Here is a 24430-nt window from a genome sequence, read left to right as displayed (position 1 = left end):
CAATTTTTATATATGTATTTTATTTATTGTGTTTTTATTTGTTATGTTAATATATTAAAGATTTTTCATTTTTGATTTATTTAGATTTTTTCCATTGGATTATTATTATTATTATTATTATTATTATTATTATTATTATTTAGATTACTTCATCAGTCGTTCTGGGTCTGTTTACATAACAGGTTTGATAAATAGCGCGGAGATGCTTCTAACACACATTAAATCTTAAATCAGCTGGGGGAAGGTCATCGTCCGTTCATATCGTTGTATGAAAGAAACACGGCACATAAATAAGGGATTAGTAAACAACATCTTATATTGTAAAATTCTTCAAACTTCTATAAAAATGCATTTTTATATCTTTTTAAAATAAAATTGCATTTTCATTTATTTTCAGATTTTGCCCAGAGTGCGGTGGCAAAGGGTAAATGTATTTCTACTTTTATACGATTCACAGAAATAAAAATATACAGCTAACGTCCGTTTAGACTATGATATATCTTGACAAAAGTTAAGGTAAACTGCAAACAACAAAAACACAAACTGACTACAAGCTGGCTACATTTTGATTCCTGCATTATACGTAATGTCATATGAATGACAATTAAGCTTACACATGTAATTAATTGTTGCAAAATATGAACGGACAATTGAGTTGACAAGTATGGGCCTTTGAAACAGTAGATCCACATTTCTTTGTTTGTCAAATTTGCAACAAATGCTTACCCTGTCCACATACCGTTTCACCTCTCAGCGTTTGATATTCACGCGGAACGGACTGATTTCGCTCACTTATTTGCCTTAACCAAAGAAATTTGAACTGACAAAGCTATAGTACTACCAGGTTGGACTTACTAAAACAACAATACATAGTCATGGAAATAGTTTGTTGCAAAAAAAAACTGGAGGTAAAGCAACTGATATTACCTTTGTGCTCCGTTATTACATTTACACTAGGAACATGTTAACAATATCAAAAGAAAATATGCACATATAGATTTTACCATCTTTTAATATATGTTATGAATGACTTTTCTACATTATTTCAATTCTTAACTATTCGTATTTTTAAATCATGGTTATTTTAGTGAATGTATTTTTGTATGATTTAAATTTATTTTACATTTGCAGAACGTTTGCGTATGTTGGAGAGACGCACAATTTCTAATAGCACATAAAACTGAGCTGCAAATTGGCCATGGACTGAATATTCAGACTAGATTTATATGTTTAAACTGTAGGAAGTTATTTGTAAATACTGTTGATTTTGTTTTATGTAGCTAGGAAAAACGTTAAGGGCCAATTATTTGAATTTATTGCAATAAAAGTAAACTTCATTACCGAGAATATGAATATCTAAGAATGTGAAAAACAATAATATACTTAATTTCACAAAAAAAGACAAACTTACTTTTTCTTTTATTTGTGACGTTTTATTTTGGTGTGAAAACTGTGAACCTCTGAAGTATACGTAATGAAACAGTAATGTATATGTTTATGTATCAAATGGAAAAAAAAAAACCAAAATTAGTAACGTTGATACTGTTCATATCGTCCCTACTCCTTTAATTTGCTATCGAATAATATTTAAACACGTAATTGTTTATACAATGAATTAAAAAGGAAGTTTTCAGCTGTTTGTTTGTACATTTCATTGACATATATTCTCATCGGATGTGCCAGTGGTATGAATCATGTTCGGTTCACCTAATTCCTGACAAAGAGGGATGAAAGATACCAGAGGGACAGTCAAACTCATAGATCGAAAACAAACTGACAACGCCGTGGCCAAAAATAAAAAGACAAACAGACAAATAATAGTACAGATGACACAACATAGAAAACTAAAGACTAAGCAACACGAACCCCACCAAAAACTGGGGGTGATCTCAGGTGCTCCGGAAGGGTAAGCAGATCCTGCTCCACATGTGGCACCCGTCGTGTTGACAAGTGTTATTATCATAAATGAAAATAAAAAAATGTATTAAATTAACGGCATTTCAGTACACTGAATTTTTGAAGTATTATATTCTTAGAATGAAAATTTTTTGAACTTACAGCTTGGTTTAACAAATCTATGTACTATATGTTTTTCCACTAACTTTGATCATCGTATCGAAATGTTACGGACGTCATCACGAGTAAGTTGACAGTTATGAAATATATGTTTCTCAGACGACTACGGATATGTTCCAATTGACGGATCTATAATCCCGTTCTGTTTTTCTTGAATGTGACCTACCGAATTAGATACTTATCACCGGATACAACATGTCGAGTGCCACATGTGGAGCAGGATCTGCTTACATTTATGGTGGGGTTCGTGTTGATTAGTATTTAATGAACGTAGTTTTCTGTACTGCCATTGCATTGTCAGCTTCTATTCGACCTATGAGTTTGAACATTCCTTTAGTATTTCTTCGCCGCTATTTGACACTTGTTTGCTTAATGTATATCCCAACGATTGTAGTGAGACTGTAAAAACAATTTTTTCCATTCTCTTCCATGTTATACGGTAGAAAAAACGCGAGACTAGGGCATAAGTTATCAGATTTGTACCTTTTATAAATTTTACGCTCAAGTAATATGGCCTGTATATACGTGTTTTAATACCAAACATTTGATACCACGGTTCGTAAATTGATAGCAGCGAATGGTACAAACACACAGTCTGTACCGATATTGGTTGATTAAATGATTGATTGGTGTTTAACGACACTTTAAGCACTTGTCTGCTATTTCGTGGCGGTCATTTTGTATTGTTCGAGGAAGCCGTCGATCTTTGGTAGGAAAACTGACAATTCCAGTCAATTAAGATTTGAGCCGGGCGCACCTGCCACGTGCAGGATTCGAACTCACAAGCTCAGTGTTGACAGACTAGTGATACAGTAGTTCAACTGCTTAGAGCACTTGGCCACCGTGGCCAATATACCGATAATTACAAAATACATTAATTAGTCAAAATGTACATTAGCAGTTTTATCATGTACCTCTTTTGATCTGATAAAACTAATAATATATATTTCGACTAATTAATGTATTTTTGTAAATCTAAAGTTGCAAATCATTCTTACATTTTGTTAAAATACAAAATTCAAAACGTTTAGGTGTAGGCGTTCATGATTTATACAGCGTTAATTCATTACCAAATGAGAAACAGCGAAAGTTGTTCATGTCTGACCTTATATTGACCAAACAAGACCATGGAATTGAAATCTGTTCATAATGTAATAATCACCTTTAAGCAATTTCAAGACGCACTTAACCCGTCTGGTTTAGTAGGTACATACAAAGTATGAATGTTCTGAACAATAAGTCATACTTGTGAGATTTACAGAACTACTTACAATGTATAGGTTTCTATTTTCGAAACTGCGATTTAAACCTTCAATTCCACGTTTGGTAAGAGCCGGCATTAAAAAGATTATCTGTAATTCATACATAAGTCCACATAAATTTCAAATGCTGAGGGAAAAACTTTGGTAGTATCGAATTATGTCTTCTTCTAAAGCAGTTCTTGCGTCAAGAGCACATACCGGTTAATGATGTCAATATGACGTGATCATGCAAGCGCATAATTTATTAATTGATGTCTGTTAATGCTATTGAATGACAAGAGAGTATGATGCTGCCAGGAAATGACAAGCTGGCAATGGGAAAGCTGAAATCATCACGCTTGTCGTATATTCTAGATTTTAATCCTTGTATCGATGATGAGTTTATCCTAGTTTGAACTTGAGTATCTGTGTCAGTTCCCAAAGATTCAGAATGTAACAGACATTAGTATTTAGTAGTATTCCCTGTGTCATATTCATTTAGATATAAGAGATTTGAACAGCACGGAAATCTGAGTAAATGTGGGTTATTAACAGGTCATCATCAGTAAAGTGAAATTAGATTAGGCAGCATGAATCCATAGAAAAATAATGATGAAGTTATTTCCTGTGGGAGGGTAAGCAGTTCCTCTTTTACTAGTGGCATCTGTCGTGTGATTCATTGCAATTTCAAATTTGACAATAACTCCCCTTGGGTGATGACTCAATCAAATTTCAAAAACTTCTAACCCGTCAGGTCTAAGAAGCGCATGATCAAAATGCATATTTTGAGTTCGGTAGAGTTGATTTTTTTCGTGGTGTTTAAATTTCGCGATTTCTAGGGGTTAACGTGTTTGCTTTGATTTATCTTCGCGTTTTCTTGTCTCTATATCTGATCTTCCTTAAATATTAAACTTACGAGAAGATAGTGTTTACGCGATTTTAAAAGCGAACGTAAATATTCCACGAAAAGGTGCAATTTTAATGTAATAAACCAAAACGAGATTTATCAAGATTTTAAAGAATTTTCAACAGTGTTAAGTTGTCTATATTTGTAACAATGAACTTAATACTATGAACTTTTAACATCAAAATAAAGGTTTTGGTAATTAATTACTATCGACCACTTGCATGTGTTTTATCAAAGCCCTACAAGTATACTCATGTAATTAAGTACTCAGATATATCAATTTTTTTTTTATTCCTACATTTTAAATCCATGGGGCGCATATCATTCCCTACATTTTCCATCTATACATAAGTACCGGTAAACTAACAATGAAAATACCGGAGACCATTTTGTTTATTAGAACATCGGTAAAAAGTAAAATAACAAACATAACGAACTCCAAGGAAAATTCAAAACGAAAGTCCCTTAACAAATGGAAAAATCAAAACTTCAAACAGATCAAACGAATGGAAAACAACTGTCATTTTCTGACTTGGTACAGGCATTTCCTTATGTAGAAAATGGTGGATAAAATCTGGTTTTATAGCTAGCTAAACCTCTCACTTGTATGAAGGTTGTATAAAATTCCGTTATATTGACAAGAAGGTGTGAACAATACAAACAGACATAATAGGTAAAAATGTCAAAAATAGGGGTACAGTACATTTTTGTACGAAAGAGAGACAGTTTTAAAGCTAGCTTAACCATTCACTTGTATGTAAAAAAACTGTTGTTTCTTATGCACTTGACAAGGGATGCATAGATACATTTTCGCCAATATATAGACTGGTCAGTATAATTTGTGATGTAGCTCTTTCCCGTCTTTTTAAACAGTAAGATCGTAACCTTTACATGATGAAAAGAAGAAATCCCTTCGTATTAAGTTTACTAATAAAGGAATTGATGCTATCAACATCAGCAACGTTCTTCATCACAAGGAGGTAACATCTAAAATTCCAATTTATTTCAAAAATCAGTCTGTTCCTATTGTATCCTACAGATACACCAGAACCATTGCACCTAATGTATTTAACTATAAGCAAGCATTGCAGGACCTTAATTTAGAAAAATACCTCAAAAACCCTCCGACATGTGACTGTTCCCACTCGCTCATATTTACAGCCCCTCTGGCCATGTTATTACTGGGGATCTAAACATAATTCATCATTAACATCTCCGAAAGGTGATATCTCATGGTCTAAGTTCAGAAACCCCCAACACATCAATTAGAACCATAACTTCAAAATAATTATGGATTCGATTGAGGAGTATGCCAGAGCATGGGTTAAACGAGAAGAAGTAGTTGAACAGGACACATTGTCAGAATGGGTCAAAACAGTCAGGTCTCTGATAAAACTACGAATTCATAAGTTGAAAAACAGTGTGAATGATCGACCAAAGTCCGTTTTCAGAGCTAAAGAAGCTGTGAAATGTCTATCATCTCTTCACGATAAATATGTTGTTGTTCCTGCGGACAAAGCTTCAAATAATATTGTTTTTGTATGTAAGTCGTACTACTATGAGTGTCTTGTAAATGAATTAGGAATAAATGAGCACTCGGGTAATCCCACATACAAAAACATATCATTTGACAAGGATGAGATTTCAGCGAATCGTAAGTCCTCCATGGCTTCAGTGAACGTTACATTGAACAGTAAATCTGAGGACTCACCTTGTTTGTATTGGATACCTAAGCTTCAGAAAATTCCGTACAAACAACGGTACATTGCCGGCTCATCTGCATGTTCAACAAAGGAATTGTCCATTAGATTGACAAAAATTCTGGCCGCAGTGAAAGAGAGTCTTCAGAAATACTGTGAAACTGTTTACTCGCGTAGTGGTATAAACCATATGTGGATTCTAAAAAACTCGATCTTTCTCTGAAATTAATTCTTTCAAAACTTTTGATTTTTTAACCCTGTATACCACCATTCCCCATGTGAATTTGAAAAATCATCTAAAAGAAATAATCCACAATGCTTTTCAATATAAAAATGGCAGCATACGCTATAAATTTATTGATTTGGGATACCATACGGCATATTTTGTTAATAGTGAACAAAAAAGTAAAACATGCTACACAGAGGAACAAGTGATCAGTATGCTGGAGTTTTTCATTAACAACATATTTGTTGAATTTGGAGGTAGACTTTTTCAGCAAGTTGTCGGCATTCCTATGGGAACGAACTGTGCGCCTTTCCTTGCCGACCTCTTCTTATTTTCATATGAGTCGGAGTTCCTTCAGACACTTGCCAAAAACAAGTAAATCAAGGAAGCCCGATCATATAATTTCACATTAAGATATATATTGATGATGTTCTTTCCATTAACAATCCAAACTTTTCTGATTGGGTTCCATTAATATATATTTTCCAGAACTAGAAATTAAAGAAACAACAGACACGGCTTCCTCCGCCTCATTTTTAGACTTATACCTCGAATTTGACATAAGTGGTCATCTCAATACCAGAATCTATGTCAAGCGAGACGATTTTGATTTTGAAATTATAAATTTTCCCCACCTTAGCAGCAATATACCTGCATATGGGATATACATTTCCGAACTCATTCGGTATTCAAGAGCTTGCAGCTGCTACTCAGACTTCACAAAACGTCACCAGTTTCTGAGCAGAAAGTGGATGAGCCAAGGTTATGTCAAAGAACGTCTCGTTCTGTTTCTAAAAAAGTTCATTGGAAGATACTCCGTATCAACTTCACAAACAATACATGATGGTCTTCAAGTATATTCTAGGAACTGACGTTGTTTATCATCTTAAGGTGGCTGGGTTGTCTTCCTCCATCTTGGATTTTGAAGAAGCAGATAACACTTGGTCTATATCTTTAATGAAGTGTGTAAATTTTGAGTGTAGTATGTAATTCATGTGTAAGACTTTTGATGTAAATATAGAAAATTATGTGTTTTATCATATTTACGGCTGTAATTTCTAAAAAAAAATCACCATATTTGTGTTTGATTAATTTTTTTCAGCTTTGCTAAATAAGGGAAGATAACTCAAATAGTAGGGGAGATATCTCAGATATAGTAATTTTATAATAGAAAGTGTTGTGAATTTACCAATTTTAATATGTAGCAAGAAAACAAGTTCGGTGACCCCATTTTTTCTTTTTCTTGTCTGAAAGCATGTAATAAGAGCTATCTTCTCACATTTTATCTTAAAATTCTATCAGGTAGTTTTCTTTTTATCACACAAAATTGGATTTTCTATGCATAATCTATACAAAATCTGGCAATTTTGAACAACCTGTAGCGGGAAAAAAGTTCGGTGACCCATACTTTTTATTATATTTTTGAAAAAAGCATGTAAAAAACTTCATTTTGACAAATTATTAAAAAATTCTATGGATTTTGATTAAGACGCCCCAGCCACCTTAATTACGTGTTAAATTTCCCCTGTTTTTGTCCTTGTATATTTTTAACCTTTACTGTTTATCCATTTTTGATTATATACTTATGACGTGGATCGATACTAATACATCCCGCCATTGTGTTAATGTGCTATGGTCAATTTCAAGTTCTTCTCTTTCATTTTTGCTTATGTACTTTGTCTATATGCCATTTTCTGTTTCTTTGTTGAAACAGTTATTTGTTTTTATATTGATTAAGATTATATTACAATGTTGACTGCTGTACCCCACTTTTTGACGTTTTTACCTATTATGTCTGTTTGTTTTGCTCACACATTGTTGTCAATATAATGAAATTCTATGCGACTGCCATACAAGTGAGAGGTTTAACTAGCTATAAAACCAGGTTTCATCCTCCATTTTTTACATAAGGAAATGCCTGTACCAAATCAGGAATATGGCAGTTGTTTTCCATTCGTTAGATGTGTTTGAGCTTTTGATTTTGCCATTTTATAAATGACTTTCCGTTTTGAATTTCCCTTGGATTCGGTATTTTTGTTATTTTACTTTTTTCTTATTTCTCCCTAATTTTAATTTTTATAGCAATAACCTAGAATTATGACCTTATTGACCCCACAATCGAAAGGCGTCTTTCCTTTTTCTTGGACTGTCAATATTAGAAGGTTCGCTCCAGTTAAGCAATGGGGCGGTTTTGTTTCTGGATTATGCTTGAAAATAATATTTTTCGTGATTGAACTTCGATCTTTTTACCTTGAAATCATCACACTTTCTCTGCTTCCTTTAATCAGCCCTCAGTAAAAAATTCGTTATTATCAAAGAAAGGAAACTTAAGATCTCATCCCTTAAGCATTTGTTTGAACAGACAGGTAGGCGAACAGAGGAACAACACACAAACTATTTGCTCCCGTTTAAATATATAAAATCTGGCAAAAATTCTTAGAAATACTACCATAAACAAGAAGCTCTAAAGATCCTGTATCTTCAACAATAGGCATAAAGTCCAAAAAGAGTTAACTGCCAATTTCGTTCATTTGGCGTTTTTTGTACATCTTGTCACGTTGATTGTTTTTTTACTTTTTAGAGTTTCTATCTATCAATAATAGTTTTTACGTTAATATGCACAAACATGGTAAAAAATCACTAATGAAGGCAATAACTCTTATAAGGAGTTGACTGACGTTTTTGGTCACGTTGACTTTTTTGTAGATCCTATTTCGGTTTCTACCTATCTTTATATTATACTTTTAAGTAAAATGGCAAAAATACAAAAAAATAGTAAATAATTTCATTTCAGGGCAATGACTGCTGTAAAGAGTCGAACAACCATTCAACATTATCGACTTATTTGCAGATTTTGTCTTGCTGACCTTTTTTGCTATTTAAAGTTTTTATCTATTTATTATAGGTAAAAATCGTTATTTAAGGGCCATAACTCCTCTTAGCATTCAACGGACAATTTCGGCTTTTCGGTAGATTTGTATAGTTGATCATTTTTGCTATTTACAGTTTCTATCTATCTAATATAGTTTTAAAGATCATCGACAAAAACACAAAACTTGGTAAAAATCATCATTAAAGGGCAAAAATCTAATTAGGACTTGACTGACCATTTCGACCAAGTTGACTAATTTGTAGATTTAGTCGTGCTGCTCGATTTTGCATTAAATTTTCTCTTTATCTGTTATAGGGTTCAAGAAAATAGACAAAAAATGAAAAAAACATTGTAAATTTCATTATTAAAGGACAATGTATCCTATAAGAAGTCGTCTGACATTTTTGATAGAATTGGACAGAAGATAGATCGCAACATTCTGAACAGTTCAGCTCCTGACAGATTTTCTCTATTTTTAGCAGTTTTCAAGATAATAAACAACACATGCATTTTAACCCTATGTTTTTTTTATCCGCATCACTGTCTCACTGACCCTTGAGTTTCACGGTAAGTCTGTCCGCATGTGTTTGCTGATAAATATGATGTTAATAATTTAAAAAGAGGTTACATTTTCAACTGACTTTTATAGTTTGTTCTTATGTTGTACTGTTATACCACTGTCAAAGGTTAGGGGAGGGTTTGGCGCCAGCACACTAGTTTAACCCCGCCACATTCTGTATGTGCCTGTCCCAAGTCAGGAGCCTGTATTTCAGTGGTTGTCGTTGGTTCATGTCTGTCATATTTGTATTTTGAAAATTGTTTTGTTATAAAAAAAAAAGCAAAATAACAAAAATATCGAACTCCAAGGGAAATTCAAAAAGAAAAATCCTATATAAAATGGCAGAAACAAAAGCTCAAATACATCTAACGAATGGAAAACAACTGTCATATTCCTGACTTGGTACAGGCATTTCCATATGTAGAAAAATTGTGAATTAAACCTGGTTTCACAGCTAGCTAAACCTCTCATTGTATGACAGTCGAATAAAATTCAAAATATAAATGAGGCCGTTAGTTTTTTTCAAATGAATTGTTTCATATGTTTCATGTCGGGGACTTTTACAGCCAATTATACGGTATTGGTTTTTCTCATTGTTGAAAGCCATACGGTTGCCTATAATTGCTTACATCCACTTCATTTGAACTGTGGTGGATAGTTGTCTCATTGGCAATCATTCCACATCTCCTTATTTTTTACATTACATGACCAATAGGAGGACCGATATCATGGAGGATCTGGCAAAGGATAATTTTAGGTTAAGTTTTGTTAGGTTTTGAGTCCTCAAAGGTCTTCAAATTCGTACTTTATTTGGCATTTTTAACACTTTTGGTTCGAGCGTCACTGATGAGTCTTTTGTAGACAAAAAGCGCGTCTGGTGTTCAAATTTGAATCCTGGTATCTATGATGATTTTATTTGCAGATGTCGAAAATAAATGTCTTGACGATGTACAAAACCGTTAGACATAATTATTTTTGTCTTTAAGTTTGTAAATACACAGTCACGTGTTATATTGCAATAAGACACAAACATGTATTCAATCGTTATTCTGTCCAAAATATCTAATCCTGTTTCTGTTTCTGAGTTTAATTTGCAGTGTCACTTCCTTATACAACGCTTCAGTTTTACCTCGCTCAATGATCCCAAGTGGCATCTTTAAACTCTTGTCAAATAGTCAACAATAACAAATTACCATGCATTCACTTTATTGATACATAAAGAATTTTATTCATAAAAAAATCTGACTTATGCGCTTTTCTTTTTGAAACACCATTTGGCTCCTCCGGATGTATTTGAATTGTAACAACGTCCTTTGGTCTCACAAGCTTCTTTTGTTATTCCTTCCCAACCACACTCCATTCTATAGTTAGGAAGTACTTCAGATTCACCTACATAATGTACAATGTTCAAGGGTAACACTAAACTCATTTATTACCGTTTTTGTACTTTAATTTTTATTAAACATGCCGAATCAAATACTTAAATATTAAGCTAAATTGGTTAGACATAATTATGATAAGCCTTAGCAAATGGGATTATTTTCATTGTATATACTGGATCTATGAAATCACAAAAAGCATTGATTTTAACCAAACTTCAAGATATATATTGGTTGATATAGTTAATTTAGTTGGTCAATGTGTGTGCGTAAGAAAAACTGATGTTGCATTTCAAGAGGTAGGTTTTATATTCCGTCGTAGATGAAATGACTTTGACGGTCACTGCATTATAGTTCTTTGTCTAATTACATACTTTGTTACCGATCGTAGAATTTTTGAAAAGTGAAACAACACCAAAGCAGGACAGACTGTATCCCTGTTTATACAAATCATATAGAAAGATCAGGTTTTGATTGGTGTGATGGACGTTAGCTTCTGTGTAATGCACTTAGGAAGTAAATGATCTCCAGCACCTGCACAATACCCCGCCCTAGCTGTACTTGCTTTTATAGACAGGGATACAGTTTGTCCTACCTAGGTGATATTGCTCTTTGGAAAAAAATATAAATGTGAAAACAAAGTCGTTAATGGAAAATGGACTATTGAACTACATGACTAATTTCTTACGTTTTGCCTTTTTGAAACACCCATTTAACATCTGGCTCTTGTATACTTGAATCATAGCAACAAATCCTGTTTTCACACTCTTTTTCTGAGATTCCGGTCCATCCACACTCATCTCTGTACAGGGGAGCTACATGGCATTCATATATTACATCTGTCAAAAATATTATTTCAGATCATTACATGTACTCAATTGTACAATGACTAAAATATCCTTAAAACCGATGGATAAGCGCTTGTTCTGCATGTCAAAGCAGTTTTGAGACAAATTTCAGTATCAAAAGGTGAAATAAATGAATTTGTACCTGAATGACAAAAACATATCTATTTTAACCAGATAACATTCGAAAGGACTTTTGTAATCTTAAATCCGTGAGATAAACGTCTTAAAACAACAAACATTCTACATATTAAAAGAGGCGGAAGGGGATATTCAAAACTCGTATGTCGAAGGGAAACTGACAACGATTTTTCAACAAAAAAGACCATTACTTAAAATTAATAATAAACTAGAAATTAAAATTGACCATCACTGAATTCAGAATTCACTATCCGATTTTATCATATAAAATACGACAACCAAGAGACAACTCTATGTTAAATGAAGTAAATATATATTTTAAGGCAAAAAGACATAACCTTGAATGGTGAGGTGTCATTTCAATTACTTCACATTAATATGCATACTATACTCAATATAAATAAAAGATTGCATTCTGAAAAATCATAGGTCAAGAATATCATGATCTAATAATGAAATGACACAAACAAACAATCAACAGTCCACAAACTACTACATAGATAACCAACGATTGACAAACGAGAACTCTACTAAATAACTGAGATGAAAGCACGTTTATAGTAAACTAACCATCCTGCAACCAAAGATCGGTTATAAATCCAGGTGTTTTTGAATGGTTTGCAGTGTCTGTTTAAATAGTGGCATCTGTCGTGTTGTTAAATTCAAATAAAAAGTCGCTAAGTAAGACGCTTCTTTGATGTCACAAATGAAGAAAAACGGACGGGATTGTTGCTCCGACAAGAGAAAATTAGTCTTGGTCATATATGGTACATATATTCAATAAAAAATTGAAAACAACACGTTAAATAACTTCATGCGTCCGAAGCGCTTTTCTGGATTTACCTTCATCAGGAACGCTCAAAGCCAAACATTTGAAATCCGAGGATGTATAAGTACCGAAACAGTTGAAGAGCTATATGACAAAAATACTTAAAATAATAGCCAAATTCATCTAAGGTCAACTTGGCCTGAGGGAATTGAAACCTTAGTTTCTTTATAATTTCGAAATTTATAAACGGACAATTTTAGAAAGGTTTGTTATAAATCATGTCAGTACCGAAGTACTGACTACTGAGCTGATGATACCCTCGGGGACTGATAGTCCAACAGCAGAGGTATCGACCCAGTGCTGTAAAAAATTGAAAAGTTGGGGAAGCAAACAAAAAGGAATGCATTATATAAAAGTTGGTAGTAAATAATGTCTGAAGGAGTTCTAACCTTTGTTCCTAATCTCAAAGATATAACATCTTTTTTTTCATGGAATTTTATTCACACATTATTGTATCCATACTTAAGAAAATGCATAAAAAGAACTTAATCTTGCCAAATATGAAAATTTTAGATAAAAGAGAGGTGGATAACTAATGATAACATCGTCAACCTTGTCCTAAATTCCGGAAAATAACATATATTACAATTAAAACAATTATGAAGGAATAATTGGATTACATTATAAATCGGACAATATGCCACTTAGTACAGATCTGTAAAAGGAACGTGTATCTTACATTTAGTATAGACCAATAAAATCTCAAATATGAATCTAAGGAATAATCTATTTTTGAAAGACTATTTTTCTACCAACCCGGTCTCCCTACATTTTTTTTGTTCGTGCATTATCCGCAGTATTCATTTTTTTTAAACTGTACTTAGTAATAGGATTTTTGAGATTTGAACATCGTCAATTTACTGATGCCTCTAATTTCACCCATACATCATTGAGTCAAGTTCAATGATTGTTAGCGACGGAGTAAATGAGATCTGATCTTAAACGTTAAATTAAATATTACACAGTAAAGCTGACAATGGAGGTCAGATACTAACTCATCATATATACATGTTGCACTTTGTAAATACAGCTTTTTCACAAACCACGCTTCTTTTGGGGAGATATATAATATTCATAGATATTTTGTTGTGTTTACGTACTGGTTCCCAGATATGATCTCTATGTTTCATCTCATTGAGACATAACTTAGGAATGTTACCGGTATAAAAACACATAGATAGCGGCGATATTGAATTCTGAAGAAGACCCAAAGTGAAGGGAGAGGTAGTACAGAATTTAAGTATAAGTTTAAACTCTTAGAAATTCGGGGCATATATAAGTTAAAAATATGCCGCACAACCCTATGATTTGACCTTTCAATGACAAAGTAGTGCATATCAACTTGCAATTCTAGGATATGATTGTTTACGAAACTTTGAATGCATAGTAAGGTGGCACAGTTTTAGTCGTAAAAAGAGTTCCTATGGGAAATTGGATTGTCTATATTTACAGAAGTGCAACCTGTAAGGATCAAAAATTTTCTAAGTCAAGCGTGCTATTCGTCTACAAATTAAAGGCTCATCATCTACGCTCAAATTTAAATTACTAAATTGTCAAAAGCTACTTACGTGTAGTACCCAAACAATGGACTATACTCGAATATATATATATATATATATATGGTGGCAGGTTAAGGCCATTTCGCGATTTCGTGTTTTCGTTCTTCATATTCTATAGGGCGAAAACGCAAAATATTTTTTCTTTCCGAAATTCGCATTTTCGACTTCGCGTTTTCGCATTTTCCACTTCGCGATTTCGCGTTTACGCCTTATATAATATGAAGGGCGAAAACGCGAAATTAATAGGCCACCATATATAACAGTATACAAGTTGTTGAATCATCGGAGTGACTAAAATTTTTAAAATGTTGTCAAAGTTAGAAGTAGTATAATTTAGTACTCCCGAAGAACGTTCAATAAAAACTTCACCAGTCTCCGAATCGTAATCTCATTTTAAAGGTTGAAGAGCATTGAAAACAAAAAAATACAAAAACAAAAACAAAATCTTGCCAAGAATATCTGACTCGCGATGTAAAAATCTTAGTATTTCTCAAAAGTTCAACGTTTTAAGAACGGCACGTTTTCATAGACCGGTTCAATGAAACTTCGGGATCGGTGAAACGTCCGGGAAACGTTAAACAGCTATGTAAAACATTATAAACAAATCGGCCTTATACAAATGAGTTATGCATATAAATAGGAGTCCATTTTTCATCTAATTAAACATTTATTTGAATTTAATATATTTTCCTATTACGGCTGTATACTGGAAACTTTACACCTTTATCTTTCAACATATAACATATACGATATTTGAATTTGCTGTTATGAAAAAAGACAATATTTATCCATAATACATTGACTTTAAAATGTTTTGCATAGGGTCAACAACAGAAAAATTCACGTGTGAACGTCATTGTACTGAAATCAACCCGCGATCATCATTGTACTGACCAAACAGGTACTGATTGATATTTTAGTCTTAGATGTCTTTGTTAATGGTTATAGGTTTCAAAATACTGTCATTAACTGCGAGTACTCTCAAATCTGTGTCTTTTTTATTTTGAGGTATTAATACATTACCTCCAAGGTCCTGTCTGTATTTCCTGCTTTGTATCGATTTGTGGGTTAGCCCTTTTCAACTAAGTTTTATAGTTTGATATATGTTTTGACGTTACAACCCTGTCCCATGTTTTGGGAGGGTTGGCGCCTTCAAACATGTTTACCCCACTATATTCTTTATATGCCTGTCCCAAGCCGGGAGTCGGTAAATCAGTGGTTGTCGTTGGTTCACATGTCTATCACAGTTTTTTGTTAATTGTTTTGTATAATCAGGCCGTTAATTTTTTGATTGATTTTTTTCATATTTTTCATGTCGGGGCCTTTTATAGCCGACTATTGATTTTTTCTCAATGTTTAAAGCCGCACGTTTGCCTATAATTCCTTACATCTACGTCATTTGAACTTTAGTAGATAGTTGTCGAATTGTCAATCATATTACATCTTATTATTTTATACATTCAGTCAGTTTGTGGTTCTATGGAATTGCTTGACTTTTCGACTATTTTTGTTTGCCAGGGCGTTGTCTATATTTCTTAGACTCAATAGTTTGTGAATGCCCGCTGGTATATTGTTTCTCTTTCTTTTCCTTCATGACATATAAGAGAGACTGAAGATACCAAAGAGACATTCAAGTTCATAAGTAGAAGATATACTGACTACATCATGGTTAAAAAAAAAGATCAACAAACAAACAACAGTACACAAAAAAAAAACAAAAGAAAAACTAAAGAATGAGTAACACGAACCCCATCAAAAATTAGTTGTGATCTCAGATGTTCCGCAAGGGAAGGCAGATCCTGCTCCACACGTGTTGCCAATTTTAGTACAAGCCTGGTAATAATATTAATTCGGTAGGACACATTCGAGGAAAAGGGGACGGGATTGTAATCGAGTCCTTTCAGAAAAATTACAGCATGGAATCTACATAAGTGTGAGTTTCTATGTTACCTGCAATTACCTGCAACATGTGCAAGACAAGATACTTAAATCAAAATAATTCTTGATTTTGGTTGTGCGTATTTTATTTTTAGAATTTGTACTTGAATATCTTGACACAGTGCTTAAATGTTAACTGCAAATACAAGTGATAAATAAATTCTTCTGTGTTGGTATTGTACATGCATGTTAATATCACGGGTGTTTTTAGCCCACAGTACACGTACACTATTTCCCCTTTAATGGAAACTGACAATTTTGTATAAGAATATAACTGCTTGGAGGGTTTTGTCGTGCATTTAGATAAAAAATGAGTTGAATTCTCCGAAAATTTTTACTAACGTGATTTTGATGTGAATTGAGATAAACGTGAATCTCATTTGGAATTCATGTTGATGTCTCCTCAAACTAGCTTAAACATGAAACGTTCGTTAACTGAATTTTCAAAATAAAGTTATTCAAAGATTAAAACCATGAAAAATGAAATTTTTTTTGTAATGATTTTCAAGTAAAATTCATGTGAAAAATTTCACGTGAAAATTTTGTGAGTTGCACGTATAATAATTCCACATGAATTTATTTTTTGTGAATTTCACGTAAGCAAAATTTGCCTGTATATTTCAAAAAGATAAGAACCAAACACCTAACCGTTCCGAAATAGACTTATTAATAATACGCCAATATTCTTTTTCGTCTTATCTTGTATTGTTATCACATTTTTGCGTCATATTCGTATGATACAAAGTTTCAAAAGGAAGTTTTATCATTTTTAGGACTAGTTCACGTTTTGCCTTGGTATGATAAACACACACATTTTTGACTTTATTTTAGAAGGTATCTCAAATATTTCTATCAAGGTAAGAAGTACTGATTATAATTTACCTAAATAAATATTTTATAACATTTATATTCAAAAAGAAAAGAAAAACTGACTTATAAGTCCTCTTTGGTTATATAGTTCCTCAATAATTTTTAGTGTTGAAAAAAAAAATTATCAGTACAACGTGCTCCAACGCTTTATACAAAACGGTCGCCGGTCAACGCAGTTACACACAAAAAATATACAAAAGGAACCATTAAGTTCTTAAATAAAGAAATATTATATAAAGTAGTTTAAAAACAAAATGTTTCAGCAGGAAATGTAAACGCTAGCAGTCCGTGGCGTAACTAAAATACCCATATATAATGTATTCTCTGAATATTTGCTCACACAAGAATATATTCTATGATAAGGGAACCTAAAGCAAATTACATGTATATACAATCGTGCAAAAATTCATCTACCATGATACTATAGTAGTTAGAACTTAAGGGTGTTTGCAGATGGATTCCGTAATAAAAAAATATTAAAGTGGAGTACGTTTAGGTGCTATAAAATTCTAATTTAAATGCATTACCCGGACTCACAACTTTATCTTATTGAACTTGTGTAATCTGAACTTTATATGGTTTCAAACTCCTTCAAATAAAAGCCAAAGGTCATGGCCACAGAATCTCTTCACGTATGATTAAGTTACAAAATCTAAACATTACCTGTTCACTGTCTCTATCGGTGGAATTTTTTTAAGTAATACACTCCTCGCGTTATATCGCATATTTGTACAATATTTATCTTTTAACCATGATAGTTTTTATCTATAATTAATTTTCTAAATCAAAAATATCTTGGTCGTAGTGAACACTACAATTTTATGAATTCATCACTTATACACGCATTATCTGATACATAAACTCACGTAAACGGATGATACATATACATTATTAGGTCAATAAAAGAAAACATGTAAACTTTATGGGGACGGACGATGTTAACCGATCCATTCAACAGGTTCGTGCCGAATACAAAAATTCGATATTTTTCTATACTGCATGATAATATGCTACAATTATATTTAAAGAAAATATTCACACAAAAATAAAACTTGTTTTCCATCTCTAAACGAACCCAAAATTGTGACGAAAAATTACGTGACATGAAAATAATCAATGCACGAAATAACACTTTAAATTTGTTACTATATTTGGTAAATGGTTGGATGGATGCTGAACGTCCACTGGCGAATTAAATGCATATTCAGAACAAGAATGGGTAATATCGGCGTTTTGCACTTGCGCCGATCTGCATTTCATTTTCGCCGATTTTTTCTTTCATTTGCGCCGATTTTTTTTTCATTTGCGCCGATTTTTTTTACAGGTAAATTACAGGTGAATGTTATTTTTCATTTATCATTATTGACCTCTTCCGTTAGCCAGTTGTACAAATGATATGAATTGTCAATCATAACATGTCTGTAGATATAGGAAGATGTGGTATGAGTGCCAATGAAACAACTCTCCATCCAAGTCGCAATTTATAAAAGTAAACCATTATAGGTCAAGGTACGGTCTTCAACACGGAGCCTTGGCTCACACCGAATGTAACAGAATGGATCTTATAATTAATTTATTACTAAACAGAAAACAATAAACTTGCGGAAAAGATGGTATACCGAAAACACTTTTTTGGTCTTTTGGAAAATGTTGTTTGTGTTGTATTTAGACCCCTCTACCAAGAAATTTGTTTTGCTTGCACACGTATAAAAATTGCGGTTTTCATTCAACGCAATCATAGGTTTGAACGTTGTTTTCAATTTAGACTTGTTTATATTTTTCGTTTGGGCTTGTATTATATTTTCCTTCGGGTTTATATGATCCGTTCATCCTATTTCGACTCTTCAAAATTCAAGAGTCTATCCTAAATTGAGGTAAATTATATGGCTTTGCAAATACCGTTTCGATTCCGAACATCACTGGAGAGACATTAATTGTCGAAATCCGGATATGGTGTTCAAATTTTTGCACCTTTTGTTTGCGGTATACCATCTTTTCCGCAAGTTTATTGTTTTCTGTTTGGTATTAAATTAATAGTTAAGATCCATTTTGTTACATCTGGTGATCCGTTTATTTGGCAATCGCCAATGGCAGTCAGCGGGTTTAAGAACATCTGTTGTTCGACCTGCTAGTCAAATGCGTTTTGTTAAAATATATTTTTTCTCTTTTCTGTTCTTTTGGAAAATGTTGTTTGTGCTGTATTTAGACCCCTCTACCAATAAATTTGTTTTGCATGCACACGTATAAAAATTGCGGTTTTTATCCAACGCAATCATAGGTTTGAACGTTGTTTTCAATTTAGACTTGTTTATATTTTTTCGTTTGGGCTTGTATTATATTTGCCTACGGGTTTATATGATCCGTTCAGCCTATTTCGACTCTTCAAAATTCAAGAGTCTATCCTAAATTGAGGTAAATTATATGGCCTTCCAAATACCGTTTCGATTACTAACATCACTGAAGAGACATTAATTGTCGAAATCCGGATATGGTGTACTAATTTTTGCACCATTTGTTTGCGGTAGAACATCTTTTCCGCAAGTTTATTGTTTTCTGTTTGGTATGAAATTAATAGTTAAGATCCATTTTGTTACATCTGGTTATCCGTTTATTTGGCAATCGCCAATGGCAGTCAGCAGGGTTTGAGAACATCCGTTGTTCGACCTGCTAGTCAAATGCGTTTTGTTAAAATATACTTTTTCAGTATTTTGGTCTTTTGGAAAATGTTGTTTGTGCTGTATTTAGACCCCTCTACGAAGAAATTTGTTTTTCATGCACACGTATAAAAATTGCGGTTTTTATCCAACGCAATCATAGGTTTGAACGTTGTTTTCAATTTAGACTTGTTTATATTTTTTCGTTTGGGCTTGCATTATATTTGCCTTCGGGTTTATATGATCCATTCATCTTATTTCGACTCTTCAAAATTCAAGAGTCTATCCTAAATTGAGGTAAATTATATGGCCTTCCAAATACCGTTTCGATTACTAACATCACTGAAGAGACATTAATTGTCAAAATCCGGATATGGTGTACTAATTTTTGCACCTTTTGTTTGCGGTATACCATCTTTTCCGCAAGTTTATTGTTTTCTGTTTGGTAATAAATTAATAGTTAAGATCCAGTTTGTTACATCTGGTGATCCGTTTATTTGGCAATCGCCAATGGCAGTCAGCAGGGTTTAAGAACATCCGTTGTTCGACCTGCTAGTCAAATGCGTTTTGTTAAAATATACTTTTTCACTTTTTTTGGTCTTTTGGAAAATGTTGTTTGTGCTGTATTTAGACCCCTCTACCAAGAAATTTGTTTTGCATGCACACGTATAAAAATTGCGGTTTTTATCCAACGCAATCATAGGTTTGAACGTTGTTTTCAATTTAGACTTGTTTATATTTTTTCGTTTGGGCTTGTATTATATTTGTTTTCGGGTTTATATGATCCGTTCATCCTATTTCGACTCTTCAAAATTCAAGAGTCTATCCTAAATTGAGGTAAATTGTATGGCCTTCCAAATACCGTTTCGATTCCTAACATCACTGAAGAGACATTAATTGTCGAAATCCGGATATGTTGTACTAATTTTTGTACCATTGGTTTGCGGTATACCATCTTTTCTGCAAGTTTATTGTTTTCTGTTTGGTATGAAATTAATAGTTAAGATCCATTTTGTTACATCTGGTTATCCGTTTATTTGGCAATCGCCAATGGCAGTCAGCAGGGTTTAAGAACATACGTTGTTCGACCTGCTAGTCAAATGAGTTTTGTTAAAATATACTTTTTCACTTTTTTGGTCTTTTGGAAAATGTTGTTTGTGCTGTATTTAGACCCCTCTACCAAGAAATTTGTTTTGCATGTACACGTATAAAAATTGCGGTTTTTATCCAACGCAATCATAGGTTTGAACGTTGTTTTCAATTTAGACTTGTTTATATTTTTTCGTTTGGGCTTGTATTATATTTACCCTCGGGTTTATATGATCCGTTCTTCTTATTTCGACTCTTCAAAATTCAAGAGTCTATCCTAAATTGAGGTAAATTATATGGCCTTCCAAATACCGTTTCGATTCCTAACATCACTGAAGAGACATTAATTGTCGAAATACGGATATGGTGTACTAATTTTTGCACCTTTTGTTTGCCGTATACCATCTTTTCCGCAAGTTTATTGTTTTCTGTTTGGTATGAAATTAATAGTTAAGATCTATTTTGTTACATCTGGTGATCCGTTTATTTGGCAATCGCCAATGGCAGTCAGCAGGGCTTAAGAACATCCGTTGTTCGACCTGCTAGTCAAATGCGTTTTGTTAAAATATACTTTTTCACTTTTTTTGGTCTTTTGGAAAATGTTGTTTGTGCTGTATTTAGACCCCTCTACCAAGAAATTTGTTTTGCATGCACACGTATGAAAATTGCGGTTTTTATCCAACGCAATCATAGGTTTGAACGTTGTATTCAATTTAGACTTGTATATATATTATATATATATATATATAACAAGTCTAAATTGAAAACAACGTCCAAACCTATGATTGCGTTGGATAAAAACCGCAATTTTTATACGTGTGCATGTAACAAATTTCGTTGTAGAAGGGTCTAAATACAGCACAAACAACATTTTCCAAAAGATCAAAAGAGTGAAAAAATATATTTTAACAAAACGCATTTGACTCGCAGGTCAAACAACTGATGTTCTTAAACCCTGCAGACTGCCATTGGCGATTGCCAAATAAATTGATCACAAGGTGTAACAAAATGGATCTCTATATTAACTTAATACCAAGTAGAAAACAATAAACTTGCGGCAAGGATGGTAAACCACAACATGAGGTGCTAAATTTTTTACACCATATCCGGATTTCGACAATTAATGTCTCTTCAGTGATGTTAGGGATCGAAAAGTATTTGGAAGGCCATTTAATTTACCTCAATTTAGGATAGACTCTTGAATTTTAAAGAGTCAAAATAGGTTGAACGGATTATATAAACCGGAGGGAATATATAATATATATATTATTAGATAACAGAAACGAATTATGTATGAAACAGAAATACAGTGTATTGACAGTTATGCGCTTTAGGAGTGTTATTTGAATATTAATTTATGTCAGCACTCGTGATATAGTGGTATCATACATAGACTGAAGACTCTACTGATAATGAAGAAAATACGCGCGAGGTCGAACCTTTCATATGTCACTCGTCTTTGGGAGGATAACATATCGTAAGTTAAAAGTTTAAAGTTATAATATAAGTTATCTTAAGTTAACACAGTGGTTAGCGGACTCTTAAAAAATAATCTACTATAAGAACAATAGACTGACGTCAGAGAAATAAGTGGAGAATAAGATAAAAATTAAATGAGCTCAAACGCACATACATAGAGATAGAATCTAAAAGTAAAACTTGTATACGTATATATTTTTTTGATAGGTGACAATCTTTACAATTTCAATTCAAAACCATTGTAAATATTAATATTAACATTCGTCAAAATCTATTTATTTTAATCTCTTTCATAAAAATTTGTTATTCGATAAAGAATGATAAATACATTTGCAAATGCATAAACAAACTAGAACACAGAACACTAGAACGCGGGTCCGCAACTGAATTAAGGCACCTAAGACTTATCTGTAGACTTGATTTTTAGTATTCGTATTGTCATCTGATAAGGTCAGGCTGATTATAAGGTGCACAGTTTTCTCAGCTTTCAAAATCTTTCTGTTTGAACCCGTCCTGGTTGTCTTACAACAACTCCCGGAAACTACATTTTACATATACTATTGGTATCGGTATCTGATTCTACCCGGAATTGGTTAATTATTGGTAATATTAATCATGTAGAAAACTAAAGGGCATGGATATGTAATTCTTAATCATCACTATTGTCCAATATTGGTTATATATAAAAATTGAATTATTTTATTTGTCGTTGTTATGTCGACCTCGTTAGTAATACAGATGGTTCATAACTCAAATGATTTGCACTGAAATGAAAGGCAAAACTGTAGCAGTGATAACCTTGATTCTGGGACCGATATTTTATATCATATATTGTCCAAAAACATGATAGATAAATTTATCAACGATCTGCCATCTAATCTTGCTAAGGTTCTATGTTAAGTTTCATACTTTTATTCGTGGTGCCTGTCTTATGATGCATATTTTACAAAGAACTACAAGTATCACATGATAAGTTGAAAATAAGTGTCTTATTTTCAAAAATGTTCTGCATTGTAATATTTTGCAAGTTGCAATGGTTTAAAACGATATAAATGTATCATATTTTACTTTGCTGGATAAGGCGTGTATGGGGAACGGAATTGGAATTAGTTCCTGTGCTATCTAGTCCAGGCGCTTATGGATGGCTAAGTGAAAGGTGGTCAATGGGAACCCTTTTGGACAGCTCTTTGTGAGACCTTGTCATCTTGTCAGGTGCTTGTACATTGTGAATGTCAGTAAGGATGTCGTGGTAGTTGTAATTGTGGCAAATCGGATCATTTGGACCATATCGGTGCGTTAGCGTTTTCCAAATACGTCAGAGATTAATTAAGACTGTGTTTAGTGACTAGTAAATATATTGGTTGATATTGTCGAGCGTTAGGTTTTGTCCGTTTTTTCTGTAATTCCCCTCTTGAATTTACCTTGGAGTTCGGTGTTTTTGTAATTACATTTTATTCTCATATTTTTCCTAAATTGATTGAAATAATCGTAAGCGAACAGTCTTATGTTAGTCAATGTGCTTTTCCTATCTTTTCAATACCTCTATTCAACCAGTGTGCAAATTTAACACTAACGTGTATATTTAACTTAGTAATTTTTTTTTGTGTACAGGAATGGCTGCAGATAAAATAAAAACAAGCTTGATTGTCTTAACCATTATATTCGAAGTAACGGGATCAGAAGTCATACAACAGACAACGCAAACAAATTGGAACGATACTCAAAATATAACATGCCAGTTTAAGATTTTGAATACAGATCTAGTTAAAAAACAATTTGACAATTTCCTCTTAGCTGATAAAGCCAGGCTAGTGTTTTTTAATATTGATATCAACCAGGATTTCCTAAATATAACTAGTTACGACAACATACATGAAAATGGAATTTTGAGATGGATATGGGTTGCTGAATCCCAGTTGTTCATACTGTCGTATCCAATTGATCTTGATGGTATAACTCTTCAACTAACAAAGTCAGCTGAAAGAACAGTTTATTTGGCTGTTAATGCTACTATAAATATACAAGAACACAACGCGTCAAATTATACTATATGCATCCAGTCGCTT

General features: G+C 33.0%; 1 long non-coding RNA gene across 1 annotated transcript; it reads left to right on the top strand.

The window, feature by feature from the left end:
- The first annotated feature begins 389 nt into the window (after positions 1 to 389).
- On the top strand, positions 390 to 1633 carry LOC127726431 (uncharacterized). Its single transcript, XR_007993541.1, has 2 exons — positions 390 to 424; positions 1132 to 1633. It is a non-coding gene; the product is annotated as an uncharacterized LOC127726431 (long non-coding RNA).
- The last annotated feature ends 22797 nt before the right edge of the window (positions 1634 to 24430 follow it).

This window comes from Mytilus californianus, unplaced genomic scaffold (assembly GCF_021869535.1).
Source record: "Mytilus californianus isolate M0D057914Y unplaced genomic scaffold, xbMytCali1.0.p SCAF_17, whole genome shotgun sequence".
Classification (NCBI taxonomy): domain Eukaryota; kingdom Metazoa; phylum Mollusca; class Bivalvia; order Mytilida; family Mytilidae; genus Mytilus; species Mytilus californianus.
Note: the sequence above shows the minus strand (reverse complement) of the source record. Positions and strands in the feature narration are given on the sequence as shown.